We start from the raw sequence: 16,014 nt of genomic DNA on the forward strand, positions 1-16,014 counted from the left end.
ATCCAAGCACTTGCCCTTTTGGTCCGTTAACCTAAGGCTGGCAAAAAAGGTCCGCCCTTTTTCCTCGCACCGCACCGAACAAATCGCCATCACCGATCGAGGACGAACTTTGGATCGTTCTCTACTATGGATTCTTTTCTTATTTTGCCGCTAGCCGGGCTTTTGCCGCTGGCAGGCCGGACGACCAGGCGCGGGGGCATAATTACTCCCGCTTGGATGAATTATAATTAGATTTTGTCTTCCGAGATTGAGTCCTGTACGCGAAGGCTCGGGCCGGGTCAAAAGCAGAGTTTTTCACCGCTATCGCAGCAGGAGATCGAAGCCGAGGGCGTAAAGAAAGTGCTGTGCCCAAGCCGGAGGAACTTTTCTACACGGGTTCGTACACATTCGCTCACGTTGGATTGTTCACCACACGCCATGCAAACAAGGGATGGATGAGTAGGTGAAACGAAGCAGCAAACTTTACCTTCAGACGGCGACGTTCGATTTTATTTTCTTCACATCGCAATTGGTACTAAGGACCAGACACGCACAGTGGGCGAAGGACGAGCTGCAGGCAAGTAAAACACCTGCTGATTCCTTGAACACTCGGTGACACTGTTCCTCACGACCAGTTTGACGTCATTGTGCATTTTCCTGGCCTTTTTGTTGGTGACAGGTAGGCGGTCAGTGCCAATAAGATGCATTTGAAACTCCCTAGCAGCCTCCTCCCAGTCACTCACACTGACATTCGTTACATTTGGCACGAGACGCAACAACACGCAAGTGGTAGTGTGCAAGTGAGCTGCGATGATAAACATTCGTCATCGCATATAGCAGCTCTTCCTTGTCGCCGTAGCGCGGAGCTGGTGGTTTCGGTTGTGAGATGCTGTGCATCAGCTTGCACCGCCGATCGCATCACACGTCCAGCAGTTGGGCGCGACAAACAACCACGATGACACCGGGCAGTAGTATGTGATTTACTTTGGTTCGGTGCCAAATTGAAATTTGTTCCCCCGAGACAGCTCCGTAGACGTATCCTGGGACCATATGCACATCTGCGCTAGTCCTTTACATAAGATTGCATGCGTGCGTGCGCGCGCGCTCGCGACTCTAACGACAGCCCCAAGAAACACGCGACAAGAAGTGTGCCAAAAGATGGGCCAACCTTCGGGACAGCCGATTGGGGCGAGATGTTACACACAACCGACCATCTCAACCGTCTCGGTTAGCTCGGTAAATGGAAGCATCATTGCCCGTCTGGTAGACTATGTTTGGCCACAAAAAGGTCATCGGGTTTGGGAGCAGGTGCATCAAGCGCATTACTGTAGCAATCGATGTAAATGTGCTGGTGTTTTGTTTTGTTTTGCATTGCTATGCGAGATTGTTTTGCTGATTTTAAATGGCAAAATGTGCTTAGAAACAAAATTCGAAATACTCGGTGTGGTTGAACATTGCGACCATCATGTTAATGGTGTTGACGAAGCTCGCTCGATAAAATGATGCTCTTTGGAGGGAGCTAACATTTTCATCAAAATAAACCAACGCTAAAACCACCAAGAGACTAAAATAATGAAAACACATTAAAACTCGCACAGAAGTCGAAAATAAGCAAAACAGAAAAGGTCGAAAAGGGTCCGTAATGCTAATCCATGGCAGTGGAAGTCATTTCAGACATACCCTCTTACTCTGAAATGAAATCAAACCAAACACACACACACATAGGCACAATCACCAGGCTGGGCGTCCTAAGCTCGTGTTGGAATGATAAGGCATAATCAGGATATTATGCTTCGGCTTACTTGGTCTACGTCCCAGTTTCCAGCACGCTCAGAATTGATGAGTAAGGAGTAAATTCAGAAAACACTTCAATATTCTCGCCCTACTTCCGAAACCAAAAACACTTTCCGGAGTTTGTGAACGAACTCATTGCATACCGGTCACGGAGTACGGTGTGTGCCGGAATGAGCTCTGGCTGTACCACAAGGGACAGCGACGTTTAGACTGGATAGGGGAGGTCGCCCGAAGTAGTGGCAAACGGTCGGCCGGACGGCCTAAATGGCGTAAGCGTATATAAGTAGATTGGGAAATTCTACGCTACGTTTCCTAACAGGTTCACCACTCGCTCACCTGGGCGGCAGCGGCCGGGCTGTGCCGGTGGTAGAAGAGGTGTACACCCAATCCGATACGTCCAACAACGCTCATAAAAGTCATCGGGAAAGATAAATCCAGAAAGCAGAGCATCACACCGAAAAGATGACACATGTTTCGTTGGTGCGTAACGCGTTTCTTTTTTCTCCTTCCCAATGGGTGTTCCCCCTCTTGACGCATGGGTGTTGTATGGCGTCGCCTCCAATATCCGTCTCTTCCCTTTTATCCAACGGTGAGTGTTGATGATGATGAGAAACAGAAGAAGTTAGCATAAGAACTAATTCGTCCGTTGACGACGAGCGTCGACACGCGTTCGGCGACGCTGCCTCAATGCTGCTGTCAAGCTAAAGCGAGGGACGAAAGCAAGGGGGTTCCGCCAGCACTCCCTTTTGACCGGAGAGCATTGGGTTAGAGTGTGGAGGTGAAGTAAGTTCCCTCCCGTCCTGTTGGTTTCATGCTGCCGAACCTCTAATATTAGCCGTTTTGCTATTTTTGGCTTAATGTTGTTGTTTAGTTTTCGTACACGGTGCGATGGCGCTATTTCCATCGCAAAGTGAGGGGTTTTTTTTTACTCTGGCGTGGAAAACATGACGAACGAGGAAGCTGAATGGCAACACAAGGGAAACTTTTACACATCTTACACATTTCGGAACAAGGTAAGAAAATGAGTTGTATGTTTATGTTGTCTGTATATGGATCTTGCTCAAAATGGGACAAGATTTGTTCTGGGAGTTTTATTAGCTTTTGTTACTGGAGAACTGTATTTATTTAATTTATTTATTTGATTATTTATTTATTCAATATTTTATCCAGGAGGAATATTTATTTATTTGTACTGAATACTGAATATTGAATACTGAAAATAAACACAAAAAGTAATGATACATAAAAACATATTTTCATCTTTTGTCAATTTTTCAGACTAAACAAACAATACCAGAAGCATCAATACATTCCCTAGGTTTTTTTCCATTTACAACAATGAACATAATCATCGGAATATTTACAGAAAAATTTCACATGAATGTTTCTAGTGAAGTTTCTAATGAATCATAAATTTCGTCATTTTGGATCAATATATCATTAAAAGAAAACATTACACAAAATTTAAGCTACTCTTTCAATTACATTCTCAAATAGTTGTTGCATTGTTTTATTCCGCGTAAGAATCTGGAAGAAAAATAATCCTAAAATCTAGCTGCACTTTTGCAAATGTTAACATTTCGCTTCCCTTTAGGTGGTATTGTATCATTATGGTAGTAGTTACAAGGATGGAAAACATATGGGATCATCACGCGACGACGAAGCCCGCCAGCCAGGTGAAGCGATGGATACAAATAGAGGAAGGAAATGATACCATGCCCCAATGCTCTACACTGTTTTGTTTGTTTTCTTTCTGGCAAAACACACTTTTTACTGCCTTGAGTCGTATTGCCACAGTTTCTGTGTGGAGCTCGTGGAACTGGTGGAACAAGCACGACATACCATTGTTTATGCTACACTTCATCTCAATGGAACACGGTAGTTCCATCTGCAGCGCTGTAGAGACGCGAATGTTACAGTACAGACAGTTGAAGAGCATTTGCTTTCGCGTGCGGTAATTGCGGTAGCATAGATACAAGGTCAAACAAGCTGCGGAAAGGTCTCAGCATTGTTGGGCATTTGCTTTTGCTCAGTCTCTTTTTACTGTTCATGTGCATTGGTGAGCAGCATTTTTTTCTTTCGTGGGGAGTTAAGTTATGTTCAAACATGTGCGACTACACATGAAGTATCATTGAAGAGAATAGGAAAGAGAGGGAGGGAATGAGAGAGGCGTATTAAAATGAAAAAGCACGTGAAATTACCCTCCAACACATTTCCATTACCAATATGGTCAAACATAAAATGCACTTTTTCTGCGCAATGTCCAAATTCAAATGGAACAGCCTTAGTCCAGTCTTAACTGACGATCATTACCGAGCAATTGGATTAAAACGGTCATGCAATTAACTCATGAAACAAACAGACGTTCGCCGGTTTGCTAGTTCCTATGCCAGGGACGGAATCTCGGATGTCTAAAGTCGTACAGCGGACATTGTGCACCAAAAGCAGAGCGACACACACACGCGCGTATACTATAAATTCTTCACTCATCAGGCGCTACCGCGAGAGCATGTTACGTTTCACGAAACTTTGCTCCTTCTGCAGCCCAGCAGATGGAGGACCTGCAGCGACAGCCGATGAAAAGTGTTGCCAGAAAAGTAGTTCCACTAGTCGGTTTGGCGATTGTTTCACCGAGCGAAAACCACTTCACCAACCACCACAGTGAGAAAAGCGAAAAAGCAACGAAGAGCCACAATGTGAGGGCGTTGGTGGTGGTTAGAGGGTTGACTTTTGGTTGACCCAGTCGCCACTAGAGTGGCAAGCCACCGGGAAACGGACGAAAGCCATGCCTTCCCCCTCCAGCAGGCCTTGATTCCATTCGGTAGAGCAAATAATAGCAACCGGACCTCGCCTTCACCGAAGCGGTCTATAAATTATTCTACAACATTCACACTTGGTCCGTAACCGACGACAGATTCTTGCCGGTTTGTGTGGGAGCGAAAACAAAAACAGCCAAAAAGTTTGTGACAGGATTCGATGCTACCCTCAACCTCAGGATGGCGAATAAAAACAAAAAATAAAACACTGCTAAAGAAGTTGAACAAGTTTTCAAAGCATTCTGGTGGTGGGGACCGTGTTCAGACATTTATAAAGATCTACCACATCGCAATGTCGCAGTGTCGTAAGCGATGCGCAGGTGAGCACTGTAGGCACCAACAACAAGGCTTCTGATCCTGATCTGGATGAAAAGTGCGGCAAAAGTAAAACGATGTCGTCGGTCAGCGACTGTGTGCAGCTGTACCGTCTCGGGGAATCGTCCCGAATTGCGCTCGATTGAGGTGATATGACCTAAGGGTGAACTCGCTTGTTTTGTCCCCCATTCCGCTGAAAACGGACAGTAGCTGGTCGGGTGGTGGCACTGGCGAGATGAATATTGTGCAGTGTTGTGAGCGAGAAGGTTAGGATGATATCCATTATCATCGGGGGAGCGTTGGATTGGACGGAGCTGGTGCGAAAGATTCGACACGATGGCCACGCAACGATCGCAATTGAAATGAAAACAGACAAAAGGCCTGAAATGCAACGCAGCCAACCGCGAAGAATGTGTGATGCGCTTGGAGGAGATGGGAGCGCAAGGGCCAACAGGATTGGCAGCATTGGCCAGGATGACAAACTTTGATCACCAACCAATCCTCACCCCAAATTGCACCAGTGCGTACGCATGCTGCATACGCACGTTTGGCAACCTGCAACCACCATTGATGTGCGCCCGGTGGCAATGATGTGATCACCATTGACAGCTATATATATATCGAGGCTGCTCGATTGTATCGTGTATCGCTGCTCCCGGGGGCATCCATTGGAGAGAGGCTGCTACTGCTGCTTCTTTTGCCGTTTGAGGTGCTACCCGATGCTTTTGATGAGTGCGTTGTCAACCGTGTTTGCCAATCGTGTGTTCGCATGTGTGTGTGTGTTTGTGCATGTAGAACAACCGGGGCCAAAAAGGCTGAGCATGTTGATTACTCTGAAAAATGTCAGTAGCAATTTCGGGAATTTTCGACTGTTTCGTGTCGTTGGAACGCTGGTTGTCTTGTTGTACGGCATGTTTTTTGTCCAGCGTTAACATGTGTGTGTATGTGTATGTTTTTCGTTCGGAGCCCTTTTTTGCTTCCTTACAATTGATGCTGTCTGCATTCGCGTAGGCTTTCTCGGAAAAACTCGGAACCGCGTGATACAAGACGAACGATGCGATTCCTATGCAGTGAGTGTGGCGAGTGGCGCAGGGGGGCAAACGAGCAAACGAGAGACGACATTGTGCACCACACGCGGAAGCCCAATTTGAGCGAAGCCCAGCTCAACTTCCCAAACAAAGAAGACAAATTACCGTCAAAAGGGACCGATGCTGCTGTGGCGAGGGCAAACAAGGGCCACCGTTGGGCATGATTCGCACGAAAGAACGCAAACCCAACTGCAGCGGAATGCAGGACCGATCGCCTCATTCCTGTCCCATGTCACCAATAAATAGGATTGGCTGGAAGGGAACAGCGAGAAGAAAAAGGGAGAGCAACATACAACAGTCAACTATCTAGCAACCGATGGGAGGTGGCGTGTGCTGGCATCGCACAAACGCTTGACGTTGCGGCACATGTGTTGGGAAGTAAATCGTGCGATTGAGAAAGAAAACCTGTGCAAAAGTAAACCGGAAAAAGCTAATTTTTTCGCAGTTTTCTCCCTTAATACTACAATTTATGGCGATTTTGCATGAGACAAGTCTTGTTCTAGGTTTTTGATTTGACAACGTTGGTTACATTGACAATGGGGTCTTTCACGATACTAGCCAGCTTGTTTATGGAGTTTGACAGTTGGCGGCTGAAATCATGTCAACACTCCATACAACACCACACACAAAACAAGGCTACGATTTTCAGTCTAGATTATTTTAGCCTCAAAGCTAGAATTAGATTCGAGTACCTGCTCGAAAAATGTCAAAACAATGTCAAAAAGTTCGTATTTTCATTTAGTCCAAGGTGCATTCAGATGATGAAATCTAGTATCAAAGTTTATGTAACCCGTGTAGTCTCATAGCCAGCTTTTATAACCAAATTTGAAAGTCACTTTTTAACAGGACGGGTGAAAACGTTTGCTCAAACAGGCTTTCTGGTAACTTGACGAATACACAAAACATTCTTAAAATCTTCTTTCAGAAGCAGAAGCGATAAAAATCAACCATCTAAATACATACACCTCGGGATATGCCCACTTGTATATAATACTCACTTTGATAGCTGCTCGAACGCTACTGTATAATGCGAACACTTGACAGGCTGAAATTTCAGCTTTCAGTCTTAACAGGGAAAAGGGCCCAATCTTGGTTACATATCAAACCTACGGCTTTCAAAAGAAACATAATGAGCACAGGTCAAACACGTTTAGTTTCTGTCGCGTAGACATAACTTTTCATCACACTATACCTGGCGACTGGCCATCAGCATCATTCCATTACACTTTGAATACTAGAGCAGACCTGTCTGCAACACAAATCTGGATAGATAAACGATGCTTCAGTTAACATCAAATACTTTATTACCAGTTACTAGGAAATACCTTATCAAGAAGAATGTATTAGATGTTTATAATTAGTTTTAAGATTATTTGAAGATGAGGATGAAATTTCTATGAGAATGAATAAACAATACATATTGTGTTGCGTCTGACATTCATATCCTGTACTATGGTATTTTAAATAGAAAAAATGTTTAAAATAAACGAAACCTCGTCTGATTTAGGCTCAAAGCTTCAATTATCATCCCAGCTCGGCAAAGGAAGATGCAAAACTATTTCTCCACATCCCGTTAATGTGGCCCAAACTAAATCGTAAGCGGCTCACGGGTACCAGAAAGTTGACCCCTCGATACTCCGTTTCTTCGACGCGTCGATACCGATGTTGGTCGGTGCAGAACGAGTTGCCCTGACGATACGTCCAGTTGTTACGGCCAAGCATTTTTAATTTGTTTCACCGAAGTCTACCGCGCTGGAAAATGTGTATGCCAAAGTTATGCGCTTATTTGTGTTGTCTTGCCAATGCTGGCGCCATTGCCGCACGGCGTTCCCCCTCGGGAAGGGCCGAATTGGATTGGATGGATGGTTCGTGAGGATGTGATGGTATTTTCCTTTCCCGGAGTCTCATCTCGGGCCACCGCATTTCGAAACAAACTCCTTCCGTGCGAGAATCGCCTAGCGATGCCCCAAGTGGTGCTGCTACTGGACTCGTTGAAGTTGTATTTCCTTTGGAAAATTGTCCCACTGATCCTAGCCCCCCCAGAGCTGTGTCATACCGGCTAGAACTCGGTGAACTTTCGCCACGGAGTAGTAGTGCCTTCGCTTGTAAGAAAGATGGAACAAAGAATAGCTCAAAGAAGGTAAAGTACGGACAAGGATTTTAATTTGCATATCATTTTCAGTCGACCAAAGTCGGACCGTACCGTGCCGACGGAAGCAAGTTTAAATTTCGTCTTAAAATGATGATCCCAGCACGTGGTGAGCCCGTGAGATGGGTTTCGGCTTCCTTTTTTTAGTTTTTCTTTTATATGTAAGAGTTTGTCGTTTTCAAGTGGTTTCGTTGGATTTGGAAACTGATCTTTTGCAATATTATCATTTCATTCTTTCTTTCTTCAATACTTCATGAGAGACGTCGCTCGCTAGAACATTATTCCTTTCCGCACTCAACTTTGTAGCACACTTGCCAAAGTGAACTATATTATTTATTCGACTGTCAGCGCAAGTGTGTCAAAGGGTTTGGCGGGATAAAAAATATTACTAACGAAATCATTGCTGAATTGTACGTACAAACGTGAAATAGAAACGTCACTCGGCACAAACAATATAGCCTTCGCAAAGACACCGTCAGTGGAAAACCCTTTTTCATACAAACGAAGTCGAAAAGGCGAATTGTATGAAATTTTCATTCTCTAGTCTACCGGTAGACACTTTACCCCTTTTTCAAATTTAGATCAAATGTTTACTAGCTTTAGGTGAAATGAAATTCCCCCACCAAAGGAATGGCAAGGATCACACAGTCGTTCCTAGTGCTATCGGCCTTGGCTTGCAAAAGCAGAACGACGATTTTTTGAAGAGTTCTTGATGGTCCGCCTTTATGGAAAACTACGCCGAAAGTCCAAACAGCGAAACGAGGAGAGGTAGCATCAAGTCGGGATTGGTTTTTCGAGTCAAAATCCTACCGACTGGATTGGAACAATGCCACTGAAAGGCGAATGTCACGTGCCGCACACTTTAGCAGGTAAAGCAACGCAAGATTTGACTGCAGTGAAACTTCAACGCAAAGGTATTTCTATCCTCACACACTCCCTCCTCGTACCACATCCGGGAGTTGGGAGGGAGGAACACACCGAACAATTCAACCGGTGGCAGACGACGACGCAGGAAACGACAGCAAGATTATGGTAAAAGTCGGATCAATTCCGTTCGGCACTGCTTGCTTTGGAAACTGACTTTTAACTACTTTTGCTTGATGCACAACGAGAAAGGTAACTTCGGATACGTACACAAGCGAGCATTGGAGCAAAAAAAGGTAACTCCCGATCTCTTTCCTTCCCCTTCTAAGATGATGATTGATGCAAAGCAAATTTTATCATTTCGAATATTTGCCGATATGAGAATTGATTTGGGAAAAGGGGATTTCCTCGTGTGCTGTGCGTTGCTTACGCTCCCACACGAACTGCGTGTGGTGTCTGGGGAATGCTTTCCAGAAACCGGCAAACCGTTTTCTATCCCCGAAATGGAAGAGAAAATCGTTCGTTGCGAAGTGAGACGCGCGTATGATTGATAAATTCCGACATTCTTCAAAGCTTTCCCCAAAACGGTGCTTCACTTTTTGGTGAGCATTCCCTTCCCATCCACCCGACCCGTGTGCTGTGCTGCGTCCACTGTTAACGTTGGCAGACTGTGGCATGCCGTTGTAGATTTATGAGATCTTGGGATGCATATTTTGTTTTCGGATCGCTTTATCTAATAAAGTAGATCGCTTTACCGCAAAAGGAAAATACTTTTCTTTTGAGGAGCAAATATGTTGTAATGGCAAATGTTCAGGCCGTGCAGGCCTCTCCAGCGAAAAGGGAGACAGCAAGTACTTTTGGGGCTGGTTGTTTTCTTATTGACTCATATCTTAAGTAGATACTTATAAGCGAGTTGAGAAGATACTTGCCGTCTAGCTTTGCAAAGCGTATGTTTGCAGAGTATACGCCACATCTGTTTGGTACATGTTTTATGCGCACGATTTAGGCATTCCGTCTTCCAATTTACAGCATTCTCAAGAGATTTATCTACTTCTCTTGCAAAACATCAGAGCCATTCCTCACCAAGCGGTAACTGATGCGGTGGTTTGTGTGAAAATATTACCAAGAATCATCTGAATAACAGATTTAAATCGCTCCCTTACGTGTATTGTAACTTAATAATTCAGCACTTCTGCGGGTGCAATGAAATCGCTATAAATTAAACAGGTAGGCAAGGGGATTGCGTTTTAAGTCCCCACATGAAAGATCATGTTCTCGCGTGGTATGAGAAACATTGTCCGGCGAGAGATTCTATTCATAACACAAAAAAAAAACAGTCGGCTTTACCGTGTCGATCCGACGAAAGGTCAAACGCTACTGTTCATGCAGCAGCTTCCTGCTAAAGCCGCGCTGGGGCTACTACCTCAACAAAGAAGAGTATGTGCACATACATAAATTTAATCCACACCGCACCGCAAACGAAATATTGCCATCGATGGACAATCGTCCGTCAAGAGGAAAACGCTAGCAAGTGCTCCCTCGTACATGCCATTGTTCTATACTGAATACAGGAGCTCACACACATACCCACATACACTAATCCTTACATCCTTCGAGTTCCATTCATTTGCCGGTCCACTGGTCGGCAGATTCCACCGGGAACCATCGGGGACCAGCTGTGGCCCCATGGACTTTCTCCACCGGGGCAGCTGTTTCTAATTCCATGCCATAAATAAACACATTCACCACATCGCTTCGGTCGCTCGATAGCTTTGCATGCTGAAAGTATGCATGAGATAAATGAACACCGAACGCCGGACACTGCCTCTAGGTAGCGAGTTCGTCCACTTCAATTGAATTGACTGTGCAATTTCTTTTACAGCGCTCGCCCGCCGGATCCGGCCCCGCCGGTAACAATATTTTAAATTCAGAGGATTAAATTTACATCGATTAATTAAAATTTTATCCGATTTGAATTTCAATTCTAGCCTCACCGCTGGAACCTAGACTCGTGAAGAAAACGATTTCTACCGGGGTGGCACTTTTGGGAACAGCATTCAAATGTCCTTTGTCTTTGGTGGCAATGCCGGAAGAGAATCATAAGCTGCCTACCGGAGGCGCAGCCAGATGTTGATATCTCGCGTGGAGAACGTTTGGAATGTAAAGAATTAAACATGAACAATTTTTTCCACAATTGAAAAGGTGGGAACAGCTTTTGGTGAGAATAACCGCACCATGGGTACCGGACCTGGAGGGTTGAAAAGTTTTGTTAAAATTCCACGACAATGAACATTGCCAGCAAGTATGTGCATCTTGCAATGATAGTCCTTTTGCTCACAGCATGCTCACAGGTGTATCTGGCGAGAAAAGGATTATGGTTTGTTATCTGCCGAGTCGCTTTTTAACCGAGCAGTGCCAAATCAGAAGGTTTGGCAAGTCCCAGCACGTGAGTGAATTTACCGGAAGGATAATATTTTCATATGCTTGCTCATAGACGACTATTCAAACGGAACGAATTATTGACAGCTGCTAGGAAGTATATCAAAACATCACAACTGTATTTATAGCTGCGCGTGAACGAGACGTGATTGCTGTGACAGGATAGAACGAAAACAAATTTCAATCATCTTTCCAGTTTTTTTTGCCAGCCACTTATCGCAAAATTTACGGAAAAGGGATATCTCCTTTTCCTTTGACGATTGCTTTCCTAGAACCTAGCAATGTTGTTGCTAGCTGACATTGAACGACGTGTTTACGGAAATGTGGGATTTTTACCGGTCTGAGAAAATATCAGTTTACCTTTACTTTTGAGGGCAGAAATGGAAAGCATATTGGAAAAAAATCGGTAGATTTCAGTACTTTGTTGCAATAGAAGTGTAGTCATAACATTAATTCGTGGAAAATTGACATAACATTTTCTTGTTGTGTACGTTATTCAACGATATACGTACGATTGCGCAATCTGTTGTAAGGATAATCTGTTGCTGAGTTACTGTCATCAGCAACGTGAAGCAAAATGTTTTGATCATTAGCTCTCCTTGACCATATTTGGTATACATCCTAGGGAGATTTGTATAAGTACGTAATATTTAAATTTTCTTTAATACCTACGCGCAGAGAGCTGTTCCAAAATGGGGGAAAAACTGTGCTGAATATGTGTCTGTGTCTGTGAGTTGGTTTTGTTTGGGTGTTTTTATTTCGCCAAACTTCCCACCGAGGTCGAATCAGTTTTGCATAAACTCCAATTCCTTTGCGGTAGCACGTTCGTGGCTAGATTGAAATATAACGAAAATTGATGATGATGTGCACGGGATGGAAAATGGAGTAAACAAAAAAATGTAAAAAAGAAAAGAAAGCAAGACGATCCAGAAACCAAAAACGATATTCCCCGATCGTGCAGCAGTGGTAAGCAAAATAATATTGAAAATGAAAACAGGCGAGCGAAAAGGAAAAAGATAAACAGAGCATTTTCCACAGGACCTTTGTTTGGACGCGTGTCCCTCCGCCCTGGCTGGGAAGCGTGACGAAAGCAAAGTTTTTAGTGGTGTGTACACGAGAACGCCACGGTCCACGCTAGACGGCGCTCGTCACGGCCATGATGAGTTAAGCGAGAAAGAGAAAGACCCTTTCGGGGCGTATTTTGTTTGGGGAAGGAGGAAGGAGACGGCGTGGATTGGACGTCGAAATGAATTTCCGTAGATGCGAAGAACCCATATTGCTGTGGCGCGGGAGTCTAACACTACTCTTTTCCCATATTCTACGCCACCGGCAGGTAAACAGATTTATTTTCCAGTTAATTTATACCGCTTTTCTTTGGCGATTGTGAGACAACACTTGGCAGTCAGTCACCAGGATCACTTGCTATAATGCTCCCCAAGGGTTTGACGTATATGCGCAGTGTAGGAAATGGCGCAGCACCGGTACCAGATGAATGGAAAGCGGGAAGATAATTCTGATGAATTGATTCGTTTTTGTTTCAGTATGTAGTTGGTGGTTTGGGAACGTGCCGTGACCATGAATTTGAACAAACTCATCAATTACTTTGAGAAATTTGGGTGTAATGTTCAGTCTATTTAGAAAGTTCCAAAAAATATCGAGAAGATAATGCAGCAACGCATACAAGCCATAGAATGCCGATACAAACGCATAACTACTTTCACAAACTTACATTTTCATGGTAACAATTGGTTCGTGATATTTGCATCTTGATTTACTATTTCAGAATACTTTACAATTTTCAAATATCAAAGCACCAACGCGATATTGATATTGCGATATCAATTTAACAGAGTTCCGCAACGTCACTGAATGTTCTTGAACCAATAAATACAACGAGCGATTTCAAATATTTTAATCATTTTGTTTGCCCAACAATCCAACACTCATCGTTCATGGTGGTGGTATGTATAAACATACTTAACGAGCATTTTCGTTCTGGTTTTAGGCACGTTACCAGTTCGTTTGGTATTCAGTATTGTTATTCTACAGAAACAGAAACGTTTGCTAATCAAGCTTAAATTGATTAGTAACGTACTTTGTATACCAGGCGTGAAGTACGCTGTTCTACAGTGTTTCAAATATTATTTCATCTTGTATTAAACATAGTATACATAATATAATGTGGTATTCAAAAAATAGCTGTTGATGTGAAACAATATTTTCGTTTTTTGGCTAAACGACCCACAAGCCCATGTCGGCCTATACAGGATTTTAAGGCTTTGTCTCGTCGAATAATTCACCAGACCGACTTGAAACGAAAAAATATACTTCAAATAATCTTATAATGTCACTAATGTAGAAACTACAACACAAGTTTAAAAAAAGATTAAATACATGCATAGCAACATTTTGCAACACCTTTGTTACACTATCTACACTAGATATCTGGGCTAGACGAAAATCGTGCGAAATAATTCACCATCAAGTGATAAATAGTCAATCGTTTGCTGTTGAGTTTTGCTCAATTACATCCCCAACACCTTGCTTGCTTTCAACGTGTAAAATGAGCGCATATATAGCAAAAACCACCCCAAGAATCAGTTCAAAAGCGTCAGGTTGTGCTTGGTGAGTGCGCCCTACCGCTAGGACGTGATTGAAAGGTGTCGATAGAGTGCTGCATTTGAATATGAGAGCATCACACACACTAACACCAGGCAGAATGCAATGGGTAAATTAATTCGTTTCATTTGTTACTTTCGAACGTAAGAGCGTATACCTGATTCCGTTCACTCAATTGCGTCTGACAGCTATTGTGTCCGACAGCCATGCTACCTTCGTGCCAGAACGAACCATCTCATGTGCAGATCGTATTTCTTGGTATCACAAGAAAGTGGTTGCATTAATAGAGCACACCGAGCTACAATATTGATGGTCGTGCAGTGTGTGGTGGTGGTACATGACAAGAATGATGTGTCCTATCCTGGAGAACAAATTATCGTCAACAGTTCATTGGTTCACATAATTTCTATCGGTGTCTGCGTTTCGCATGAAAATTCTGAGATACTGGGATTTGTGGTGAGCTATCGACTGCAATAAATAGCGTGTGGTCTACATTATTAAAGGTACAATAATACCTCTTTCCGTTCCATTTGGATAGACAATTTGAATACTAAATCGCCAAAGAGGATTTCACACAATGCAGTATTTTATTTTCCGTAATCTTTACAATAGTCTTGATCGTGGTTTGGCAACAGTTTGCTTGACGTGAATGACACTTTCAGCATTGGCAAAGAAAGCTATCATTTTCCAAACGCACCCCACCCCAAAGAGGGAGGGAAGCGGGTATTGCGTCATTACGGCTAAGACATTTGTCATCATCGCCTGGCAGCCAATTAATATTCAACTTTTCTTTGGCTAACCCAGCGGTCCAGTTCCATCGGACGGTTCCATTAATCATCCGAGTGAGCAGGTCGTCGTTTGTCCATTAGCCGCTGGTGACAAATGAAGGCCACGGATCATCGGTGAGCTCTGAAAACTTTCAAACGATCCTTTTTCTTTATCTTGTAAGACGTTTACTTCCCGCCACACAAGCAGCGATGGGCGGAAGGGTGAAATAAAAATCGATAGGGCACAAAAATCTGTTGCTTTTATCGTTGATTGGAGGGGAGAAATGAGAACAGTACAATGATCGTCCGCTAATGACTCATTTAAAAATATTTGCTTTCTTGAACTGTGATAAATATTATTATAAAAGTATAACATTTGATAGTAGGAAAATATGCTTACCATACAGATTCATTATGTTGTTACAAGCAGTACATCCTTTTTTTGCAGGTATAGATGGAGATGAAAAGGACAATGATATATCTGTAATGACAAAGATTGTAATAATAAATGTATTTATATGTACCAGAGTGGAATTATACATGTATGAAAAACCCACTAAACTCAGTTACACAAAAACCAGCTTTACGTTCACGAGGCAAGTCTTTTGTTTCTGATTTGGTATTGGTCAGCAGGTGTACCGCATAATTAGGCTGCTAAGAGACTTTTGTCGCCCATAGCAACCTATTGCAGAAATAATCACCCTATGTATGATATGTAAGCAATGTGCAGCATACGGAAGTGAACCGCTTTAATGAGACGTAAATTTAAATCCCCTTTTAATGAAACAAACCCCGCCCTCCTGTACATGATGTTTGTTAATTAAAAAATAATTTCAATCTCATTCCTGTTCGGCTGGACACGAAACATTCTCGCTTGCATCATTTCCAGCGCATTTCGGAACACAAAAACAAAAACAACATTTCCGTCCCTGAAATTGGCACCAGGCTTACAAGCAAAAGCGAACGCCAGCCATAGCTTGATCCCATCAATTAATGTACTGAAATCATTCCACCGCGGCAGGGATCGAGTTATGCGAAAGGCCCTTGGTACCACCACAAACCGAAGAGTCAAGGATGAGGGAAAGGGTTGCGAGAGGACAGCACACCATAAGCACAAATATTCGTGCGGAAAACAATTTCAAACATGACCAACGGAATCCTGTGCTGGGAAACGGTGTGAACAA

General features: G+C 43.4%; 1 protein-coding gene across 2 annotated transcripts in view; it reads right to left on the reverse strand.

Moving 5' to 3' along the window:
* Positions 1-16,014, reverse strand: part of LOC120893191 (alpha-mannosidase 2) — a 93,027-nt gene that overhangs the window by 45,971 nt on the left and 31,042 nt on the right. The window contains exon 2 of one of the 2 annotated variants that reach the window (XM_040294923.1): positions 15,231-15,311. The exons of the other annotated variant lie outside the window; for it this stretch is intronic. The gene's annotated coding sequence lies outside the window, so the exon portion shown is untranslated. The remainder of the gene's footprint in view (positions 1-15,230; positions 15,312-16,014) is intronic. 2 annotated transcript variants of the gene reach the window in all.

Source organism: Anopheles arabiensis, chromosome 2, assembly GCF_016920715.1.
Source record: "Anopheles arabiensis isolate DONGOLA chromosome 2, AaraD3, whole genome shotgun sequence".
NCBI classification, from domain to species: domain Eukaryota; kingdom Metazoa; phylum Arthropoda; class Insecta; order Diptera; family Culicidae; genus Anopheles; species Anopheles arabiensis.